This window comes from Protopterus annectens, chromosome 11.part0 (assembly GCF_019279795.1).
Source record: "Protopterus annectens isolate FY-2018-M chromosome 11.part0, PAN1.0, whole genome shotgun sequence".
In the NCBI taxonomy this organism is placed as follows: domain Eukaryota; kingdom Metazoa; phylum Chordata; order Ceratodontiformes; family Protopteridae; genus Protopterus; species Protopterus annectens.
The window spans coordinates 497,943,680-497,968,459 of NC_056745.1; the positions used below are offsets into that span (position 1 = coordinate 497,943,680).

The window sequence follows — 24,780 nt, forward strand, 5'->3', positions numbered from 1 at the left end:
TTTAAAAGAAAATGTCTGATGTTAAGTCATTCTGATAAAATCCACAGATCACTTATCACCAGAAGTGCAGACATACAAGCATACTCAGCGTAACTGTAGCTGTTATAGTAAGACTGCACCTTTTGTATCCCTTGTCATATACGGGATTGTGCTAGCAAGTGGAGGCCCAATTTCACGGACACCAATAGGATGTACAATACAAAATGATGTAGTGGAAAAACAAAGATAACAAATGAACTTTATTGCCTAGGCAATACAATGTTAAACAGATCAAGACTCAGAGAAGTGATCACTACTGATGGTGTAGGCTAGATGAACATGCATGCATGGTCAGGGAGTAAGAGGGTACTTTCATGCACTTAGAAGCATTTACAATAACTGATGATTCATGTTAAACGTTATTTTAAAATTAAGCTGTGCAAAGTGATACATCATCTCTTTCAATTTAAATTACTGGTAATTTTTTTATATTTTACCTTGTTATATTTGAATTCATACAGGGAATGTTAGAAGAGCATGTGAATTCTAAAAAGAATGGATTTCAGGATACATGTTCAGCAGAATATCAGAGACAAAGAAAAGGGAAGTAATAATACTGACGGCTAGAGATGCTTAAATAGTGATAGAAGAGAGGGAAAAAGACAATTGCAGATTTGTGGTAGTAAGGGGCTATCGGCAAGGGAGGTGGATTACTCTGGCAGGTAAATCAGTCAAAACGGTAGAAGAAGCTTACACAAGAAAACTAGTAAATCAGTCAAAACGGCAGCACAAGAAAACTAGTAAATCAGTCAAAACGGCAGCACAAGAAAACTAGTAAATCAGTCAAAACGGCAGCACAAGAAAACTAGTAAATCAGTCAAAACGGCAGCACAAGAAAACTAGTAAATCAGTCAAAACGGCAGCACAAGAAAACTAGTAAATCAGTCAAAACGGCAGCACAAGAAAACTAGTAAATCAGTCAAAATGGCAGCAGAAGAAAACTAGTAAATCAGTCAAAACGGCAGCACAAGAAAACTAGTAAACTCTGGCAGGTATTTAATATTACCAAAAACTGCTATTATGAGGCTTAAGAAAATTTGGGGAGAAATAATCAGCTTGCATCAGGGAATATTACTTGTATGTGAGGACTAGAACATGATTTGTAATACTTTGGATGTATCGGGGGAACAAAAATGGAAAATAAAGAAGATTTCTGAAAAAAAAATGTTTGAAAATATTTTGCATGGGAGATGTGAATTCAGTAGTAGGAACCTTGAACTTGAATATTACTCCCAAAGGCACAATAACTGGGCTACACTGTATAGAAATTGCATTTCATATGAACATGAGCATTTATTTGAAAGTCTCAACATCCAATAACTATTTCAGATCATGCACTAAAAAGATTATGCAGAGTAATTAAGTGAGAAAGAGAGAGAGAGACAGTTGCATCTCACCAACTTAATAAAGAGAAGAATTTAAGGAATGAGTAGTGGAAATTATTCCAGGTACTAATGGAAGACAGGCATTTCATCAGAATCAATAAATAGTGAGTGGGATAAAATGAACATGGATTTTGAAAATAGGGTACAAATAAAAGGGAGAAAAATAAATGGTTAAGTAGTAATAAGAATTTAGAGGGGCTGAACTAGATTAAAATTACAATAGAACAAGAGGTCTAAACGCAGAGTGCTAAACAAAAAATGAGTTATCTGGGTACTAATATGCATGAGTTTAATTAGAAAGATTGCTCTTGGGCTACTATTTTCTAAATCTCCATAGCACAAAAACTTTTAGTTCAACGACTTAGGTAACAGAGAGTAGAAAGGGTTGTCACCAAACGTATGGAGCCTATACCAAAAATAACCAAAAACCCTGTAGATGTTTTAGAGATATTTCAGAAATTTCATAAAAATTTATATAAAGTAAAGAAATGTGAAAAATCAAGAAACAGCAAAACTGAAAATATTTAAGGCAAGACTAGAAGCAGATGAGGCCCGACAACTAACAGTTAAGATAGGAGGGGATGAGATAAAAATGGTGATGTATATTCAATCTTCAGGAAAGTCTTCCTGAATTGATGGCATTCCTGTGGAAGTTTTGAAGTCAGGAGGGAACTATGCGATACAGATCTGGAAAATTAACAGTATTTTACACAAAGGGGAAGCACCATCATCTAGGAAGAAAGATGTGGGGGCTGTATTAACTAAAGATTGCAAAGATCCATCAGACTCAGCTGCATACAGACCAATTTCAATTTTAAACCATTATAAAGTGTTTAAGTCTATAATAGCTGAAAGAATAGTTGTGAAAAAATCTTACCATAACCATAGATGTTCTCTTCAATGCTGCAGTATTCTTAACATGAGGGATCTCACGCCTGAAGGCAACCCTACGTCAGCCAGTATACAAAAGTCTTGTACTACAGTAGGGTGCATGGGATATCACATGCAGACTTGGATGTAGGCCATAAAAACAGCGTACACATGTATATTCTCAGAACTGAATGCCAGACTAAGGATATGAAAGGTCAGTACATCCAAGCAAAACAATAGACTGGGGGGGGGGGGTAGAACACTGCAGCAGTGAAGACAAGGACATTGATGGTTATGGTAAGATTTTACACAACTATTCTATACCCTTCTATTCACTTACTGCAGTATTCTTAACTAGAGGGAGAGTTCCAAAGCTCAAGAAAGAAGGGAGGGTGGAGGAAGGAGCAGAGGAGTTCTCAAATGAAGCCATGTAAAATGGCTTTAGCAAACCCGGATCTGGAAATGCCATCCATTTTGTAGTCTTTGGTAAAGGTATGGACAGAAGACCAGGTAGCTGCTTCAAGGATGGTGCTGTTACCTAAGCCCTTGAAAAATGTCTTAAAGGAAGCCACAGTCCTGGTGGAGTTGGCATTCACGAGTGGAGAGAGTCTCTTTCCATGGAGTGTATAACAAAAATAAATACTCTGAAATCCAAGAATAAATTGCCGGCTTTTAAATGGGTAAACCTAGAGCCCTGGGATGAAAGCTCATAAACAGCTGATCAGATTTCCTGACAGGTTTTACAAGGACAAGACTAAAGTGAAGTTGCCCGTGTACATCTAAGGAGTGTAGTCCCTTCTCATTGTGGTTTTGTAGAGAAGGGAAGAAGCTAGGTAATTGAATGGGTTGGTTAAGGGATAACTCATTACCCACATTTGGCATAAAATAAGTATTCTCAAGGACACAACAGCATTATGAAATATCAAGAAAGGGGGCACCGCCATAAGGGCTTGAAGCTCCAACACCCTTCTGGCTGAGGTCCAGGCCACTAGCAAAAGTTTTACCAAAAGCAATGTTTGAGGAAGACTGAGGATGCAGGCTCAAAAGGGGTCAGGGTCATTTTTTTAGAACAAAATTAAGGTCCCAAGGAAGAGGAATATGTTTCCTGGGAGATCAAATGTTGAGGACACCCTTAAACAATTGTTTCACCTCAAATCTGGATGCTAGAGGGGACAGAAAGAGGCAGACAAGCAGGAACAGCTTACATGTGGGCTTTGACAGGCCACTGCCAGTTTAAAGCTCTGTGGGTTGGAAGGGTGGCCTAATGGTTAAGGTGCTTGCCTTGCAAGCACAAGGTGCAGGGTTTGAGTCTCACAAGGGATACTTGGCTAGGCTTAAAATGGCTCGCAAGGGCAGTTAGCTTGGTACTAATCTATGAACCTATGAGTAAGCCAGGCCAGCAGAGAGTAATTCACACAAGTAAGACAGAACTACTGGGACTCCCACTGTCAGTGGGTTTTGGTTCTTAGAGAGACAAGAGTGAAAATCTTTTCACTTGGAAATGTAAGATTTTCTTCTGTTGGGTTTTCTGGCCTCCTGCAAAACCTTGTGAATGTCCTCTGAGAATAGTTGTTTGAAAGGAATTAGAATCCTATCACCCAGAGTGTCAGCTTAACATTGAGAGGTGTGGGTGTATTAGGGATCCTTTGCCCTGTGTGAGTAGGTCCACTCTGTAGGGTAACTTGTGGTGACTGCCCTTGGCTAAATGTAGGAGGAGGGGGTAACCAATGCTGTCTTGGTCGAAAGATAGTCACCAGCAAGATTTTTGGTTGGTCTTGTCATATCTTGAACAGGACTTTTGGTATTAGAGGAAGGGGAGGGAATGCATACACAAACATCCCCTTCCAAGAGATGGAGAGTGCAACTACCTTCCAAACCAGAGCACTAGGTACTCTGGCACAAAATTTTGGAAGTTGTTTGTTCAGGGAGGAGGCAAATAAATATATCTGAGGAATACCCCATTGATGGACTATGTCCAGGAACATGTCTCTCTGAAGCATCCATTCATGGGATTGAGTCCGTGATCTGCTTAAGGGCCTGTCATGAGATTTCAGTTGGATGGAATGTACACTGCCTGAATAGTCATGTGGTATTGGGGCCACATATCCCCACACCAGAACAGCCAACCTGCAAAGAAGATGGGATTTGGTCCCCCTGCTTGTTCACATACCAGAGGACTGTCATGTTGTCTGTGAACAGCTGTAGAGGGCCTGGGCAAAGGTGAGGTTGAAATGCTTGTAGAGCTAATAACAATGTTCACATTTCCCTGATGTTGATGTGTTCTGATTTTTGGGAGGCAGTCGAACTTTCCTAAACTGTGAATTTGCCCAAGGCCACTCCCCAGCCCGTGTCTGATGTACCTGTGTAGAGTTCTAGGACTTGGGCAAGAGGCTGCAGCGGTAGACCTGGATTTAGGTCAATCTGTTGAATCCACCAAAGAAGTTCCCTCCTTAGGCAAGGAATGAGAAAGACTTGGTATTCTAATGGGTGAGAATGCTGGGTCCACACTGCTCTGATGAACCACTGAAACTTCCTAATGTGGAGTTTTGCCATCGGTACCATGGGAATGGCTGAAGCCATGAATCCCAGCACCCTGGGGAACTCCATGGCCGTGATGCAAGTCAAGGGGAGAAAGGAGTGAAAGAAGGACCAAAGGTCCTGTACCTTCCGAGGTGGAAGTGAGAAACTCATAGCATCTGTCTGGATTCGACAACCCAGGAAAATGTAGTCCTGTGAAGGAGTGAGAAAGTACAGTTGAATACACTTACCATAAATGTAGATTGTTAGAGTGTATTCACTGTTGCAGTCATTACATTTGGGTAATCTGCTGGCAGGTTGCCTTCAGTCGGCCTGAATAACAAAGTCTTGGGTCCTGCGTCGGTTGCGGTCTCCTCTTCCATGAAGTCATGTAGTCAGGGGTATAAAACATGCAGCAGATGCCATTTTATTCAGTTTTTCTTGCCCCAGATGTCAGGTGCCCCCCAAATGGGGAGCACAAATATATATATATATATATATATATATATATATATATATATATATATATATATATATATATATATATATATATATATATATATATACACATATATATATACACATATATAAACAGAAATATGTATAAATGCACTTTTAGCAAAATAAACTTTACCTTCATCTAAAAGCAAATACACCACAAAGGCTTTAGTGTATAGTGAAGGAAAGAAAAGGTATAGAAAGGGGGATGGCGGGTGGGTAACCCGGACTGCAACAGTGAATACACTCGAACATCTACATTTATGGTAAGTGTACACAACTGTACTATGCTCTTCGTGTTTCACTGTTGCAGTCATTACATTTGGGTAGAATCCCAAAGCTATGGATGGGAGGTTGGAACCAAACAGCATTAGGAGTGGCTATAAGGCCCTGCAGAACTGCAGTGGCAAAGCCTGCCCTGGATTTGGAGAAGAGAGGCAAATGATAATGCTTTGTGAAGGTATGAACAGAGCGCCAAGTAGCAACTTCTAGAATGTCTTTGGTTGGAACCCGAGAAAAGCTGCTGAAGTAGAGGCAACCCTGGTGGAATGTGATCTGATCCCCTTGGGCACAGGTTTACCATGGTCTAAGTAGCAAAAACAAATGCAGTGGCTTATCCACTTAGAAATAGTCTGCTTTGACATAGCCTTCCCCTCTGACCCTGCAGCAAATGCTACCAGTAGTTGCTCAGACTTTCTTAGAGATTTGGTCCTGTTTAAGTAGAATCTTAGTGATCTGTGTACGTCCAATGAATGCAGAATCCGCTCCTCCTTGTTCTGTGGATTTGGGTAAAATGTCGGCAGGTGAATGGTCTGGTTAAGAGCCACACTGGATACCACCTTAGGCATAAAAGAGGGATTGTTCCTGAGGGACACCCTGTCCGGGTAAAATGTAATAAAAGGCTCCACTGCCATGAGAGCCTGTAGTTCTGAAACCCTTCTTGCTGAAGTGACTGCCAAGAGAAAAGCTGTTTTCCGAGATAGAAATTTTATATTCGCAGTAGCTGCTGGTTCAAAAGGAGTCAGGGTGAGTTTTTCCAGCACAAAATTGAGGTCCCATGCAGGAGTTGGTGATCTTCTGGGAGGCCTTAAATTGTTGGCCCCTCTAAGATACTGTTTAAGCAGAGGATGAGAAAAGAGGGGAGGTTCTGTGTTGTAATGAGCCAAGATGGCAGAGGCATGGATTTTTATTGAAGAAAAAGATAGGCCCTTGTCAAGCATCTCAGTCAAATATTGTAAAATCTGAGGAATATTGGGCTTTGCTGTGTCTGTTCCTTGTGCTTGGTTCCAAGCACAGAATCTCTTCCATCAGCATAAAATTTCCTAGTGCTAGGCAGTCTGGCTTCCAAAATGACATCCATCACAGATTTACTGAGAGGTGTTTGAATAATTAATTAATCAGCCATGTTGCAAGATTCAGAGTTTGGAGCAGAGTGTGCAGAATTTGATTGTTCTGCTGAGACAGTAGATGAGGTATTTGAGAAGTACCATGGAGGAAGTTGAGACGTATCCCTTAGAAGTGGGTACCAGTGCTGGCGAGGCCAGTCCGGAGCAACTAGGATCATTTTTGTTTTTTCCGGTCTGATTTTTAGTAAGACCTTGGAGAGTAGAGGCAGAGGGGGAAAGGCATAGACTGATAGGTTTTTCCAGCTGAAGGATTAGGTGTCCACTTTCCATGCTTTTTTGTGATGATTTCTTGTGCGGAATTTGTCCAACTGATAATTTTGGGGAGAGGCAACTAGATCTATGGTCTGGGCTCCCCCATTTCTGTGTTAACATGCTGAAGATTTGTGGTTCCAGTTTCCATTCGTGCGCGTCCATAAGATTTCTGCTTAGGTCATCTGCCAGAGTATTTTGGTTTCCTGGCAGGAATTGAGCTTGAAGATGTATTTGGTAAGTCAAGGCTGTGTTCCACAAGGCCATGGCTAGTCTGCAAAGGTCGTAGGAATGTGTACCCCAAATGCTTGTTTATGTACCACATAACTGTGGTGTTGTCCGTCTTCATCAGTAGTTGCCCTGGATGAAGTAAGTCCTTGAAGGTTGTCAGAGCAGTCTGAAAAGCTAGCATCTCTTTCTGGTTGATATGCAGATGCATTTGGTTTGGGCTCCATTTGCCCTGAATGCATCTCCCCGCCAGATGGGCCTCCCAAGCATAGTCTACATCTGAAGTTAGGGTTTGGGTGGCAGGGGGTAGAGTGAATGACAGTCCCTTGTTTTGGTGACATGTCTCTGCCCACCAAAGAAACTCCTGTTGTAGGTAGGGAATGAAAGGGATCATTGTTTCCAGACTGTGAAAATGTTGACACCATAAACTTTTCAGGTACCATTGACGTTTCCTCATATGCAGTCTCGCATATGGAATTAGTAGAATGCAAGATGCCATGAACCCCAAAGCCTGCAGAATTTGTCTTGCAGATAACTGGGTTTTTGTTGCCATTTGCTTGAAGTATGTTGTCAGTTGCCCTTGTTTGTCTGGCGTAAGGTAAGCCATCTGGGCAGTTGTATTCAAGCTTGCACCCAGGAATGTAATTATTTGTGAGGGTACCAGTTGTGATTTCTTTTCATTTATGGTGTACCCTAGGCATGCTAGAAGCCTTTTTACAAATGCCAGATGTTGAAGAGTGTCCTTGTCCTCTGCTTGAATTTGACTGTCGTCCGGATAAGGATAAATTTGAATGCTTCTTTGTCTGCAGAATGAAATTACTGGTGCCAGGCACTTTGTAAAGACCCTGGGTGCAGTAGATAAGCCAAAGGGCAGTGCAGATAATTGGTAATGTAAAAACCCTGCTTTGAAGCCAAGTTATCTTTTGCACGATTCCCTTATTGGGATATGCAGGTATGCCTCAAGTCTAGAGTTATGAACCAAGCTTTCCTGCCTAGCATAGGCAGTAGCTGTTGTAAAGTCAGCATTTTGAATTCTGGAATGCCCAGGAACATGTTCAAAATTGATAAGTCCAGCATTGGACGCCATGAATTGTCTTTTCCGGGTACCAGGAAAATTCTTGAATAAAAACCTTGTCCTTTTTCCTTTTCTGGTACCGGCTGAATAGCCCCCATATCCATGAGGGACATGACTTGTTTCTGGGCCTTTGCCCACTGGTTTGTGGCAGATCCGGCCATCCGTTTGGAATTGGCAAAGTATGGAAATGAAATCTGTACCCCTGGGATACTATGTTTAATACCCACTTGTCCTGGGTAATTAACTGCCAATTTTGAGTATGAAGTGCTAGTTTTCCCCCCAAGGGGGCTGTCAAAAGATAAGTGCTTGGTGATGGTAGAGGAAAGTCACTGAGATTGCTTACTGTAGGGTTGTGCTTTGTTTCCTCCAGTTTTGGAGGTGGAGACGCCCCATTGCTTTGACCTGTAAGAACCCTGTGATTGGTATCTGGAGCCTTTTGAGCGCCTGGATTTGCCTTGAGTGGCTCTGTCGGACACAGGAAAGGACCAATTTTTAGTAGTCTAGTGTCTACTGAATCTGGGTTGCTGCACTTGCAAGAAATCTTTTACAGTTTGCATAGATTTAGCTTTGTCTTCCATTTTCTTTAAAACCTCTTCTGTCTTATTAACAGAGTATCATGCTGCAAAGGGGCATCCAACAATTTAGCTTTAACATGATCAAGCAGATTTTGCTCCTTGAGCCAGGCATGCCTTCTAATCACAGATCCAGTAACGGCGGCCCTACAAGAGGCATCCAAGGAATCAAAACCACATTGCAAAGTATGCTTTCCAACCTGTTCTGCTGAATGCAAAAATTCCTGTAACTCTATTTTCCACACAATCAGAAATCAACATAATTTTCTGTTTCAGTAAGCCCATAACATGCTGTTGATACTTAAGCATATGAAACTGGCAGTTTAAGGCCCTGATTGCCAAGGTTGCAGACTCTCCCAGTGAAAATGTTCCCTTAAAGTATGCAAAGTCTCTCCAAAAAAAAGAGTAATCCTCAGGAAGAGATGCAGATGGGATGGATTCCTCTGCATCAGAATCCTCATAGGGTGGAATAGAAAATTCCTGATCAGAAGAGGAATCAAAAGAAATAGAAACCTGATCTGAAGATTCATAATCAGTGCCTTACCTAGGCCTCTTAAAAGGGGGGGGGGGTTGGGAACCCCAGATCAAGGTAATTAAATCTTCAGCCATTTTGATAATCTGTTTTTTAGGCATAGGGACCTGAGCACGTGGCTCATGTGTCGGTTTTTTAGACATACATGTTTCTGACCTTGTTTTTGAGGCTGGCGTCAGTTTAATATAAAAATGTTGAGGCCTGAAAACACCCTCAAAAGGTGCCTGCTCAGTGGCTCCAGACCCATCCAAGGGAGAGACATCCGCGGGTTCAATACTCCAAGAATCTTGCGGCATACCAGACTCCGAATGGGTGTCGGTAGAGGCCTGCGACTAAAAAGTAAAGGGCATCAGTACCTGCGAAAGCACCTCACTGAGTACCGGCGACTGGCTTAGGAGAAGCTTCGTCGTCGGTTTTGGACCTCGACAGTCTGTCTTTTTCTTTGCGCTTTTTGTGAACTCCGGTAGTTGGATTGCTAACGGGCGACATTTCAGGATAATTAAATCTTGAACCAAAATATTTAGAAGCAAAAATATACAGATGCTTAATAGTGCGTTGGTTAAATCTAGCACAAAACCGACAGCAAGGCACATTGTGATCTGGGCCTAGGCAAGGAATACAGTACAAATGAAAATCCTTATGAGGTATTTGCTTCCCACAAGTAATGCAATTATTAACTTTAATTGACATTGGTAAGGAGCAAGAAAAAGTTTCCCCAACGGGGTACTTAGCTTTAGTTTGAAGACTTCGGTTCTGAAACTCGAATGCGAAAATTTCAGGAGTCGGCTGACAGGCACTTGCAAACTGCTTCTGCTTCGGGCACTGCACGGCAAGAAAGACTGAATAAAATGGTGTCGGCTGCATGTTTTATACCCCTGATGACCTGACATCATGGAAGAGGAGACAGCAACAGACGCAGGACCCAAGACTTTGTTATTCAGGCCGACTGAGGGCAACCTGCCAGCAGATTACCCAAATGTGAGGACTGCAACAGTGAAACGCAAAGAACATCTTACTTCCTGTACTTGATGGTGAAAAATAAGTTATGGCTTACCATAACATTCCATCTGTGTTGTCAACCTTCACTAATCCTTCACTGTGGGCTGAGTTCTGAGCCTCAGAACCAACTCGGCCATTTATTTCAGCTCGCACCTTCTAAACACTTGAGCTAGGCATTACCCATAATGCTCCCCTCTAAATTACCTCAGATCGAGTTTGTCTAAAATAGTGGCAATGTGTCCCTAATATGAAGCCAGTTCTTGAAAAATTCGATCCACTAAGTCTCAGGCTGGGGGAAGGAGGGAGGGAATGTCAAGGATTAGTGAAGACAGACAGCACAGATGGAATGTTATGGTAAGACAACTTTATCTGATGTCAACCTTCATGTAATCCTTAACTGTGGGATACAGTCTCTAGCTACCTGAATCTTGGGAGGTCTCACAAAAGAATATTCCTAAGCACCATTGAACCGAATGATGCTCGTCCCCTAGAGACCTGATCCAATTTGTAATGGGTGATAAGGATTCAGGCACCTAGGCAATGCGACATCCACCTGTGAGACAGCTGGATGTGGACACATGGCAGGATGACAAATTAGCTGCAGTGACAAATGACTGTGGACAATTCCCTGTGAGAATTGAAGAATCCCCTGCACCCTAACCACAGGTGGCACATACAAACCCCCACAGTGATACACTGTGCACCCCCTTAGAAGCCACCATATGCAACTGTCAGTGGAACATGTGGCTGGCATAGCATGTCACGTGGGCATGAAAGTGGTACCATGGAACCTGTGTGTTGTGGGCAAAGCCTTTATTAATTCAATATGAAATGTGATGTGTGTAGTGCTTGGTGCGTACTAAACTCAAACTATCACAACTTGTAGAAATGTGCCACAGCACGGAGGAAATCCTGCACATCACTGTAGTCACACTTATGTTGTAAGATGTGCTTTAGGCGACGCTCCCTTACTACAATAGCCTTCCTACGCGGTGTCACAGGCATCCCCCTCAAAAGAGATTCACGTTGGGTATCTGTCAGGTTCTGCTCCTGCTGCAGAACACACAGAAGGTCTGATAGCTGTACAGTAGGGTGTCCCAGTAATACCTTCAGCAGACGATGCCAAGCCTCCACTTGGTTGTTAGTCTGCGGGAAGTCCATTTCTGAAACATTAGACACATTCCAAAACCGCAAAGGGTATGACGACGGCATTCGTGTCTGTGCTGAGCAGTGGGATGCATACTTGCGTGGTCGGCTTCGTACATAATGACGGCCTAGAAAAACGCCAATAGGCTGAGCACAGTCTGGTAAGGAAGCCACACTGTCCAGAAATGCAGGGACAACATCATCCAATGGTAGGAATGCCAACGCAATTAGCTTGCGGATGGCAATTGAGAAAGCTGTGTCCATGCCATAGAGGGTGACAAAGTGGTGATGCTGGATCTGACGCCAGATCTGTGCAAAATGGAATAGGCATCCCTTTAGAATAGTCCTAGGGAATGCCTTCCGGCTGGCACGAATTGCTGCCTTCTCAAAATCGGTCATAATATACTGTGAAGACAAAGTGCATCCCTGTTCAGCAGCCATACTCTTCAGTATCTCCCACAAAGCGGTGCATGCAGACTCTGACTTCCGTGTCATGAGACAGTACACCAGGGGTACAATCCTTGTTGAGGTGGGGGTGTCAATACATCCATGTAATGTATATAGCTGGTGACATATATCAGCCCGTGTGGGGAAGGTGCCATCTCCAAGAATGATGTCGGACCTGCACAAATCGGTCAAATTCTGTGTTGTAGTAAGTAGAACCAAGGAATCTCTCCCATCCATATCCGACCTTCTACGGAGGATGAAGCTGCCACTACGGAGTGGATACTGGCTGACATCAATATCCGCAAGTGTTGCTGGAGGTGTAGCCATGGATGCCCGTGCCCACTGACGTACCCTAGCTATGCTTCGCCGAAGGGCTGCACGACATGGCATCTCCTGTAGTACGTTATCTGCTGTGCCTAGGACATTCTGCATTACCAAGCTTGGCAATTAATTACCGGTTACCGCCCTCTGCCGCATTTCTGCTCGCAGTGTAGCCACGTGGGCCATTGTTGCATCTGGGCCGTGCTGGTGTGGCAGTGATTTCAGCAGTTCTTCCCCCTCTTCCTGGCGAACAGTGATGGCACGTCCTCTGCATGTTTTTACTCTCTGCACAATACAGCCCAGTACCATTTCGGTGGTGCTTCACGTTCCAAATGGTAGAGGTACCCCTCCACCACCATCATTGGTTTGCCACATTGGCTGGGCACTGTGCTGTATCTGTTGCCAAGCAGACTGGGGCTAAACAGATACATAGATTCCAGCATGGTAGCAGCACTTGTTGATGGCCTCTTGGTATCCATCAATGCCAGGCTAGCTGGGAATGGGATATATAACCAGCCTTGTAGCAAGTCCCTTCCAGACAGTGGGTTACTCACTGTAAAACACCTTGTCTTGTACCGTGTGTAGTAGCACTGTCTGCCACAGTGGCCCTGTACAGCTGTGTGCACTCCACCAGTCTCTGACTGCCTCTCCGCTATAGTTTCAATGTCTGCAGTTAACACAACCCTGGAGTTGCCATATGCTTGTACTCTGGTAGGCGTCTACAAAGCCTAGGTGCAGCACAGGTCATCAGTGTACTGCACCGGCCCCCTTTAACTCCCAGTTGTTGCTGCTGGCCAATCAGGGTGTTGGGCTCAAACTCTGCTTCAGTGGCAGAAGTTACATAGGGAGGTACCTCTGTGTTGCACCCTTGTCTGCCTACACGGGACTGCGTACTTGTGTACACTCCTATTGCAGGGACAAATGGATGGGTTTGGTGACACCTGCAGGACATACACTAATGTGGAGTGGGAGATGGGTTAATGCTACTGTATGTCCTGCTACTCGGTTAGCAGTCCATGCTTGACCAGGTTGGCATGTTCCTACCTAACACTGCACTCAGGGGCTCTACCAGGACAGGTATTGTTTGTTGCAGGCATGCCTCTCATTTGAGTTGGTCATATACTAAAGCCCTCCTGCTGTGAACATGCTTCCTCCTAGTGCACAAACTGGTGTTTCATTAGGCTGTACTGTGTGTGGGGTATTGAGTCGGACACTAAAGTGTCTGTTCCTTTCAGGTTATAGCCTGACACATGACTTAGTGTGGTCTTCACCATTTCTCAGGGTTAGCTGTGCTGTGATGTACAGTTCGTAATGTGGATTTTACTTCCTGCTTCTCGGGAACCGTTTAATGTGTTTATGTGTTCAACAGGGGCTGGACAGAAAGTAATACTTTTATGTATGTGTTTGCTTTACTTGTGTAGCACTACCGATGTGCTGTTTGTCTTCTTAATCGGTTTCTCGTTGCCGGCCGTGTACACTGTAACTTGACAGCCTGCGTTTTCACTTTAGGGCCCGTCTGCGTTTGTAGGTTTTCCTACTGCCGTAGGTTACCACAGTGGATCTGTCTTTCGGCAGCACCGCTCTACGGTCTAGCGGTGCTGCGGCCTTCTAGTTTCGGTGATGTAGCTCGCGGGCATTTGTCTCGCGATCTACACGCCGGAACCCAGGTGATAAAGGTATGAGAAGAAGCTGCTGCACGAACGTCATCTAAAGAAATTCTAGCATGAAAAACTACAGAGGTTGCCACCGCTCTAGATGAGTGGGCTTTTACCAGGCGTGAAAGACAGAGCCCTTTTGACTGACAGATAAATAAAATACAATCTTTGAGCCATTTCCCCAGGGTAATCTTTGAGATTGGGTTACCTAAGGAAAGCGGTAAAAAGGCAACAAAACAGTTGGTCATATTTTCTGAAGTCCTTTGTTCTGTGTAGATAAAACTGTAGCTGTCTGTGGACGTCTAATAAATGAAGGGAATATTCCCCTTTACTGGAAAAATTACCAAAAAAGGCCGATAGTTGAAGTGCCTGATTGATATTCGACAGTGAGACTACTTTCAGTAAAAAGGATGGATTAGTCCTAAGGGAGACCCTATCTTTGCAAAATATTATGTAGGGTGGTTTGCAGGACAAGGCCTAAAGTTCAGATACTCTTATGGTGGATGCAATAGCCACCAAAAATAAAGTTTTCCAAATCAAACTTGAAGTCACACATAGCTGATGGTTCAAAAGGAGACAGAGTAAGGGACTGAAGAACTAGTGTGAGATCCCAGGGAGGAATGGGTTCTTTAAATGGAGGTCTTTAGGGCTCCCTTTAAAAAGGCTTTACAGAGTTTGTGTGACAAAGGATAATTCATCAAACCAATATGGAAGTTAGAAATTGCAGCTAGATGGACTTTAATTGTTGAGGTGGAGGAACCAGATTGAAAGAGGTTATCTAAAAAGTCCAAAACTTTATGAATATGGGTCGTATAAGGTTCAGGTTTGTTCATAAGGGCCCAACTTGCTAACTTTTCCCATTTACTTTGACACAGTTTCCTAATTGAAGTTTGTGATGGGCCACAATGATTTGGCAGACCGGAGAAGAAAAGGAAGGATGCCTAGCAATTATGGGAATTGGAGAAGCCACACAGTGAGCCTGAGATGATGGAGAAGATTCGGATGAACCATGCCCTCTGAATGAGGCAGCACATCTGGAGCTGGGTCCAGCGTCAATGGCTTCCGAAGATGATGAGGCCAAATGAAGGGAAAAACAAACTTGTCGAGGCCAAAAGGGGGCAATGAGGATTACTGAGTTTTCCAGCCTCGTGGCTTTCTTTAGAAACAGGGATATCAAATTAATCGGAGGTAAGGCATAAAAAAATACTGGGGACTAATCATGAAGAAGAGTGCCTCTGGAGGACTCCACCAGAGGGGGGGGGATTAGGGCAAACTAACTGCTGCACTTGTTTAGGGGGGACGCGAAAAGATCACAGCAAGGTTGCCCCCAGTGAAGAAAAATCTCTTTTGCCACCACAGGATTGAGAGACCACTTGTGAGGCATGAGAATGGTTCTGCACAGTTTGTCCGCTATCACGTTGGAGCTCCCTAGAATACGCGTTGCTGTGAGAATGCTGTGGGAAGAAATCGCCCATTGCCAAACTCAGAGCTTCTTGACACAATGGGTAAGAGTTGGTTCCCCCTTGTTTGTTGATGTACCAGACTACTGATATGTTGCCCGTCTGAATTGCAACTGTTCCTACATGAAGGGCATCCTGAAATACTTGCAACTCTAACAGCACTGCCCTCATCTCTAGAACACTGATCTGTAAGTTGGCTTCCTGTTGGGACCACGTACCTTGCACTGTCCTTCCCAGATAATGCCTCTTCCCCACCCTATATGGGAACCATCCGTGTTCACTATGGTTTGGGATTGCAGAAGCATGAATGGATGGCCTGAAAGAATTTCAGAGTAGAGCCACCACAAAAATTTCTGTTTTCAGCAATGGGTAATCAAGATGTGGTGAGACTTTAGCTGATCCAGAGACCACTGGGAGGCTAGCAACCACTGTAACATTCGTGTGTGGTATCTTGCTAAGGGAACTAGAGTGATAAAAGCTGCCATCGAGCCTAACGCCTGTAGGACTAACCTGGCTGAACACTTTTGGCTCTGGATAATTAGGCTGACGAGATCTGATCCTTTGTAGCCTCTCCAGTGGGAGTGAAGCAATTCCTGCAACTGTGTCCAACAGGGCCCCGATGAACTCTAGTTGTTCTGAGGGTTGTAAATTTAACTTTTCAAAATTTATTGTGATGCCTAGAAATGCACAGAGATGCAGAGTGTACTCTCTTGCCCGTTCTGATGCCTGGTGGTAGAGGTGAGGAGCCAGTCATCGAGGTATAGAAAAACTCTAAATCCTTACAGTCTGAGATGAGCTGCTACCACTGCCATGCATTTGGTGAACACCTTGGGGGATGATGAGAGTCCAAAGGGCAGTGCTCTGAAATGGAAATGGCTGACTCCCATCCAGAAGTGCAGGACTCTCCTGGAGGGTTTGTCCATTTTTATGTGGTAATATGCGTCCTGGAGGTCTACATTGCACATCCAAACATCTTTCTCCCTGAATGGAAGTATAGACTGTACCAAGACCATCTAAAATTTGGTTTAACGAACTGCCTTGCTGAACAGGCTGAGATCCAAAATAGGTCTCCAGACCCCTGTTTTTTTGTGCACTAAAAAGAACCTTGAGTAAAACGTGGAACCTATTTGGTCTGGTGGGACTTTTTGGATGGCTCTCTTGTTGAGCAGTTTTTGAATTTCTGCTACTTCTGCTTCCCTGTGACTGGGTGGAACATCCAGGAGTCTTTTTTGGGGTCTTGGACTTATAGAAAGTAGAATCATGTAACCTCTGTATATGATACCCTGCACCAATCTGTGCAAAGTTTTCAGTTGCCGGTCGGGTTGGTGCAGGGATAACAGTCCCCCGTCTGCCTTCAGAGGAAGGCAATCGGGCCTCCATTCAGGAGTACTGGTATGAAGTGCCAGAGAAGGAATCTCTGGACCCCTGGTTCTGTGGGTCACTTCTGCCTCTAGGCCGGCATCTTCTATTACTTCCCCCTCTGCCGCAGGGAAGTCTTTGCCATGCGAGTCCTGGAAAGTCTTTGGGACTTCTTAAACCATAGTCTCCACTTCTTTGGTTCCTAGAGTAGGGCCATTGAGGAGTGGAGAAACAAAAGCCTAGCAGCAGAAAGAGTCTTCCCACCTTTCTCACATCTGGCCAGAGTGTCTTTTACCTTAGGACCAAATAGGGAAGATCCGTCAAAGGAGAGTTGACAAATGATGCTTTAAATGGCTCTGCAAAGTCACACAAGCACATCCAGGCATGTCTAATGGCTATGCCTGAACCCAGCGCTCTTGTCCGTCCCTTCAGCTGTTTGGGCAATCAGCCTCATGGACAAGTTAGAAATTGCTTCGAGGGTGGTGAGCGGAAAATTAACTTTGTCCCGTACTCCTTCAGCTACTGCTCTTAAAAGGGTATCCGAGACCTCTTTGACAAGATCCCTCTGTAACCTTGGAAAGTGTGCCATGTAGTTCAAGGACCTGAGAGCAAAGGTTAAAGCATAAACATACTGCCCAAACCTATCCATAGTCCTAGACGCCTTGTTAGGAGGATGGATAGTTGTTGGACATTCTACAGAAACTTCCTTCTTAGTGGCTACTGCTATCACCGTGGTGTCCACGGGTATGCCTTTGGACCAATGTTGTTCTTCCTTGGAGCAGAAAGGATTTGGTCAGGTCTCTTGGGGATCAGTTAGATCGAGTCTTCCATGCCTGCTGTGTTATCAGTTTAATAAGCTAGTCAACGGGCGGAGAGATCCAAGAAGTAGAAGGTTGGGCACGAAAAGCCTCCAGATATACAGACTCCTCCAAAGAAGGGTGGAGGAAGTCCAGCCATCCCTCTGCTTCCAGATCTCTAGGATGTCCCCAAAGGACTCGTCATCAGGGGGTGATCTGGGGGAACTTTCCATTTCATCAAAATCGGTATCTTCAGTGAAGCACTCCGGGGAGTCAAAAAGCTTCCTATTACACTTTCTTCACAGGTACTTCCTCAAGAGGGATGTTCCAGGGATGTGTCCAAAGATTAAACCACCAAAGAGGGTCTTTTCCTAGGGCTTTTGTGCCCTCTGTCCAGAGGAAGAGATTGATGGAAGCTCTAGTTAAGGAGAGGTAGAAGTCTGGCCCAACAGGGATGGCAGAGACTGAGCCCCCAATGGCCAAGGCCATTGCCATGATTCAGAAGTCTGCCCCCCCCCCCCCCCCCCATAGAGGGATGGGAGCCTGGAACCAAAATGGACTCCTTTGGAAAAGAGGTCCCACCCCACACCAAGGAGCTGACCCCCAAAACAGAAGCCCAGATCGATCCAATGACGGCTGAGGCACTGAGGAGCATGGAAGGCTCCGAAATTAATGAAGTCTACCCATGCAGCTCGGAACCGGCCAGGGATTCTCGACCCCAGGAGCCCTCTGGTCCCGAAAGCCTGGAGGAACTCAAGGCAATGCTTAGTTTCAAAGAAGCTCTTACCAGAACCAAGAAAGTTGGAGATGGGTTGGTCGGAACCATGGGCTCCAATGACTCAACAGAAATTTGAGGAGGAAGAAAGGATGGTGTGACAGAGCTGGCCCAGGTGCCAACTTGGCTAGGAACCGAAGACATTCCCCTCACCGTGAGGAGCTGATCCACCAATCTCAATGTCCGATTCAGACAGACTCTTAGTGGATCAAACGGATGAAGTCAAAGGAGACCCTAGGGGGTCTCGGATCGACAAAGGGGTTTGGTGGTCTATCCTTGAACGGAGCTAGAGAAGGAGAATATCTAGATCTTGGAACAAAAATAACCTCTGACTGCTCTGGTATCTATGAGTCTCTTGGTGCTGAGACAGTTGAAGTAGACTCCAAAGTCTTTGTAGGTGCCGAATTCTTTTTGCCATTCAGTGCCAAAGAACCTGTTGATACTGAAGGCTGTTCAGAAATCTATTTAAGTGGTTTCAAAATAATAGGAACAGAGGAAGATCGCTTCTTGGAAGATGATGAAGAGGAAGATCAACTGGCTTACGTCTTGGACCCAGAAATGGCCTCTTCAAAGTCACATTTTAGGAGTCCTTTCAGAATACGTTTATTTCTCCGTTAAGTGAGCATCCTTGGTGGAGAAACCATGGCATAATGGACAATCCTTCTGCAGGTGAACTTTACCCAGGCAATAAACTCACCACACATGCCCGTATGAGTTGGGCATTTTTCTCTCGCATTTTTTACACCTTTAAAATTTCAAGGTCCCCTTACATGATTTAGCTGGGGGATTCTGATTTGTCATCCATAATAAGGTAATCTTACACACGCACAAAACAAGAAACAGAAATCTTTTTTTTTTTTTTTTAAATAGAGAAAAGGAAAGTAGATATCAGCCATGGTATTTAAGACAATACCTAAGCAGGTACAAAGTACCACCAACAATGGTATGGAGGAAAGAACTACCAATTGTAGTAAAAGAAGAGTGAGAGAGACAGACACTATAAAAATTAAACAAGAGGAGCGGGTAGAGGAAAAAAGTCACTAGCAGCTGAAGGGAAACTTATAAGAAGGAAGAAAAGACATTTAAGAAAATAAACTTACTTTAATTATAAAAACTCGAGAGCAGTCATAAGTGTCTGACACACAAAGTAGCAAATGAGATCTAAGGTAATTTAGAGAGGAGCATTATGACTAAAGCCAAGCTCAAGAGTATGGATGGTGTGAGCTGAAATAAACAGATGAGTTGGTTCGGAGGCTCGAGTCCACAGTAGAGGATTACGTGAAGACTGACATCAGATTCCCGGTTTTCCTAGGAGGGAAATGGTCTCCAGGTAGTAGAATAGAGTAGAGTATGGGAAGTTGCAACCTGTAAAAGTAGGTTGTCCAGGTATGGGAGAATCTGGATGCCCAAAAGTCTGCAGTGTACAATCGCTGGAGCCAGGCATTTTGTGAATACCCTTGGTATTGTACAAAACTCAAGGCAGAGAGTTGAAAATGACAGGAAACCACAGAAAAATCTAACAATTTCCTGGACATGGGGTGAATAGGGATGTGAAGATAAGCATATTTTATATCTAGAGATACCATGTATCCTTGTGGAAGGATAAGGCAGAATAGAGTTTGGAGTGTCAACAATCTGAAGGTGTTGAGATGGGATAAATCCAGTACTGATGTCCAGGGACCATCCTTTCTGGGTACTAAGAACATTCCTGAATAGAAGCCTTAGGAACTTTTTGAATGGAGCCCTGTTGCCAAAGCTCCAAAAGGAGCTTTGGGAAGGGACAACTGCTCTCTGGGGGGGGGGGGGGGAGTTTGAGGAATGCCCCTGAAGGTGGGGGTGTAGTGCCAAACCATGAAGTATCTTTTTTGATTAAGGAAAGAACCCAGGTGTCTTGGGCGATGCTTTCCCAGAACATGTCTGTGGTTGACAGGCGAAAGGAAAGAGGGGAAAGGCAGACCATCTGCAGGGTAGTCACACTCTCCCTGCTTTGTCAGGAAAGGACTGTCTTAGTTGCGAGGATGGCTGAGAACTCCTAGGTTTCTGTTGTCTCGTCTCCTCTGGAAAACTTACCAGAGGGGTGTTGAGTGTGGTCATGGATGAAAACAGGTTTAGAAGTGAAATTCCTATGAAACCTGGGTACAGGAGAAACCAGGATGCGTTTCAACTCCTTGAGTTCTTTGTTTTTTTTCCTGCAGAGATTTAGAGAGGCACCTGCCTTACCAAATAAAGCTGAATTGTCTAGTGGTGCATCTATTAATTTAGATTTGAGGTAATCGTGAAGGGGCTGTAGCCCGACCCAGGAAAATCTTCTAAAAACTGAATCAGTAGCAGCTGCCCTGTCACAAGCATCCACAGCATCACAGCTGCATTTAATGGAATGTTTTGCCACTTGTGTGGAAGCTCCTAGAATAGATAGCCAAGGCTTTTCCTTCCTTCCTTCTGGTATATCGGGAATGGCACTAGATGCCCAAGACAAAAGCTCTAAGGATTACTTTGTAATATGTGCCTGAGAATTAATGGCCCTGAAAGCCAAGGTGGCTGATGAATACACCTTTTTAGCTAGTCTCTCAAGGACTCTACACTCTCTATCTGATGGGACAAGATTAGAGGAGGGAAGCATACTGGAAGGTTTGTCTGTAGCTACATAACTAACTGCTGGGTCTGAAGCAGGGCACCTAAAAAGGAATTTACATTCCTCAGGGACCCCTGTAGAAGCAGGCTAGCTTCTTGGGATTTGGAGGCCTGTGAGACTGGAGTTTGTGAGGTACTGTGGAAGCCATTTAAAAATGTAGGATGCACAGTTGGAACTGCAGAGGGGCCAGGGACATCAACCTCCTCATGACATCTTTTCTGGACTACAGAAATTTGGGAAGTATCCCATATAAAGTGTTCTCCCATTTTCAGGAGAGTTTCACTAAAGGATCTCTCTCTTCCACAGGGGAGTCTGCACTCCTCAGGAGAAACGTATTCCTGGGGAGAAGGGATTTGTTTAGAATAATCCAGAGATTCTTCTTCATCAGAGGAAAATTCGTCAGATGAGTCATTGTCCCTACTCCTTTGTTGAGAAGGTTGGGAAGTAGCTGTAGTAGTAGTCTGAGAGGAAGGCAGCTTGAGCGCCATGAAGGCCTGAAACAAGCAGTGATGATGTGAGATCTTGCCAGCTACGCCAGGAGAAGTAGGGCAGTGGATGTGTAACATATGCCAGCTCACCTGACTGTAATTATGTAAACAATTACATGCCATTTGTATATCAAACTGATTTGTACAGATGCTTCTGTTGAAAAATGAATTTGTAAAGTTGCTTGCGTTAAAAATATGTATCAGTTTTGTCCTGCTGGACAGAGGAAGAAATGTGCGTGTATTATTGTAACTGCTGAAAAATATAAGCATTATAACAGAGGACACTGGAAGAGAAGAAGCTGATCTCAATCACGTGACTTTGGAAAACAGTAAGAAATTAAATTACTTCCTTTATGCCATAAAGATTTCATGTTACAGTTCTCAACGCAGCCAGAGACAAAGTCTGTACTAGGAAGCTTCTTGCATTGTCATTGGTGTGAACTAATTGCTACTCTGGAAGAGTGGAAGTTTGAAATTATTTTACGACTTACAGGAGCTGCAGCAGATCTTAGCAAGGTTGTGTGCGTGTATTATTGATACACAAGTGTTACATCCTGACAACCTCTATTAAAGGGGAGAGATGTATGGGAACCAGAAGTCAGATGACCAGATGTATGTGATGCCGTTCTGTAATCCATCACTAAAAATATTTAATACTAGGTGAAACTGAAGTCTCAGCACTCTGTCTTGGAATCTGACAAGGAAGGACCCCTCACCTACTACATCTTGCCATGCTCTAGTAAGTGACCAAGTAATAATAAATCTTTAGGTCAGACAGAAAAATACAGTCAAGACTAGTTAAGTATTGTTTTTCTTTAACTGTGTAAACCTGTCCACCTGTGTTATTTTTTAATATTTCCTGTGATTAAAACTCTGGTGTTTATGGTAAATAGGTATTTAGTATTCTCATGTTATTTTATTATTTATTAAAATATTTAAACATTTCATTTTGGCTGGTCCCTTAGAGAATATTTTAACTTTTGAGAGAATTTATATCTATATATTGGTGACACTGTGGCCACTCCTGAAAGCCTGGCTGTTTGGTCAACATTACCACTTGTATTAATTGTACTCAGTATAATTGGGTACCCTTGCAAGACCCTTAGAATAACTGGCTTTGGGGTGTCTGGTGGCAGTGAAACTACCTTATAGTCTGGGCAGAAGAGGGCATAGCTAGTAAATTTGTCCCAGCCTACCCCGGTGTGTACATGTGTGTGAAAATCAAATCTCAAAGTGTGTGCGTGTGTGCGTGTGTGTGTGTGTGTGTGTGTGTGTGTGTGTGTGTGTGTGTAAATCAAATCTCAAAGAGTGTGTGAAAATAAAATCACCAAGTGTCTGTGTGTGTGTCTCAGCTACTTGAAGCAGGGACACGAAGCAATGGTTTCACAGAGAGAGTGCTGAAGAACTTGGCTTGGACAATCAGCAGAGGTCTCAATTCTATAGCTGTGCCAGTGGGAAGTCTTATTGGGGACTTGGAGGGAAACCCACAGCCCAGATTGTGTATGTTCCCCTGTGTGCTCTTAAGGGAAACTGTGCTTGATGCAGAGAACTGCACCTGAAAATACTGGGTGTATTCATTTTTGTTCCAAGTGAACATCCCTCGCCAGTGGCTGTGGTGAGGATTCAGGCTCCTTGATTACTGTCCCAGAGTGGGGACACCACGCAAGCTTTGAGAAAATGCTTTTGTTTTTTCTTTGCAGGAGAAATGATCCTATGCAATGTCGGAGGCCTACATTCAATGTATCTGACAGTATCTTTTCTCTTGCTTGGGTGCGAGGTACCCACCTAGGACCCTCCATACTTTCGAGCCAAGGTTCCCCCATGATATCCTGATCACACATCTGTTCGACCTCCAAAGATTTGCTCATGGCCGAAGTCAAGGGAGCCTCAAAACTGGGCTCAGCCTGTAAATCTGTACCTGAAGATACACACACCTCCGGGTTGACAAGCACCTTGGGAGAAAAGTCTGACGTTGGAGGTGCAGCAGAAGCCACAGGCCAAGGTTTCTTGGTTTTGTGCTTCACCAGCTCAGTGTCAGACCCCAAGGTAGCCTCCACATGCTTAGCTACCAACATAAGCCTTTGGTTCTCTAAAAATATAGCAAAAGAGGAAAGCCTGCTTCTAAGTGACTTTGCTGGCAAATGCTACAGGACTTGTGGTTTTGGGTATGGCCCAAACAAGAAAGACACTAAGAATGCCTGTCCTTGTGTGGAATTTATCTTCCAATCTGGCACATGCCCTTCTTGGATTACATAACCAAAACAGTGGTATGAGAAAATATTGCCCAACAGGGCACTTATCTGGCATAAAGTTGAAGTTGCAAACACTGAAACAATCAGACCGATGGTCGGAATGGTTTCCTGACTGGCAGCAGACAAGTTCCGAGGATGTTACATGCATATGTCACTTTTACAGCCTACATTCGACAGCAGCCTACTTGCGACGTCACACGTACCCTACACTAGTACAACACTTCTGTACATTGGCTGACGTTAGGTCGCCTTAAGGTGGGAAATCCCTCAGATTAAGAATACTGCAGCAAGTGAATAGATGGACATCACAAGTGTTGCCAAAAATCTTAGATCTGGATCAATGTGATTTTGTAGATGGGAGGCAAAAATTTGGCAACATAACTGACTATCTACAGGGAAGAGGGGTGTAAGAAAATATCACTGTTGTTGGTGGACCTTTATGAAGAGAAAGTATTTGACACAGCAAGGTGCGATTTTATGAGTAGGGCAATGGAAGCATTTGCATTCCCTCATACAATAAAAAGAAGTTATATCTTACCATAACGTTCCATCTGTGTTGTTGATCTTCTTTCATTCATTACCGAAGGGTCATCGGTTCCGTCCTCGGAACAGAGCTGGCCATATATCAAGCTCACATCAGCCAAAAACTCTTGAGCCAAGGTCCTACCCAGAATGCTCTTCTCCCTGTTACCTCAGATCGAGTTTGCAAGTTGATAGACAAAAGTAGAGGCTACCTCTGGTCATAACAGACCTACAATAAAGGAGTATATGACATCAACCAGGAATCTCCGGAGGGGGAAGGAGGGTGGGAAGTAATGAATGAATGACTATCAACAACACAGATGGAATGTTATGGTAAGACATAACTTTATTATCTGATATTGCTAATCTTCGTTCATTCCTTACTGATGGGACAGAGTCCCCAGCTACCTGTATCCCTGGGTGGCCCTCGTGGAAGGACATTCTCGAGTACCAGGGAGCCAAAAGAAGCACTTCCTCTGGAGGTCAAATCCAATTTGTAATGAAGAATAAAGTTATGAGGTTTGGCCCAAGTCACAGCTGAGCAAATATCATCGAG

At 44.0% G+C, this 24,780-nt stretch overlaps 1 protein-coding gene across 1 annotated transcript in view; it reads right to left on the reverse strand.

Annotated features, from left to right (window-relative positions):
- The window catches only part of ZFC3H1 (zinc finger C3H1-type containing), a 3,672,721-nt gene that overhangs the window by 3,257,301 nt on the left and 390,640 nt on the right, over positions 1 to 24,780 (reverse strand). The gene's annotated exons all lie outside the window — the stretch shown is intronic.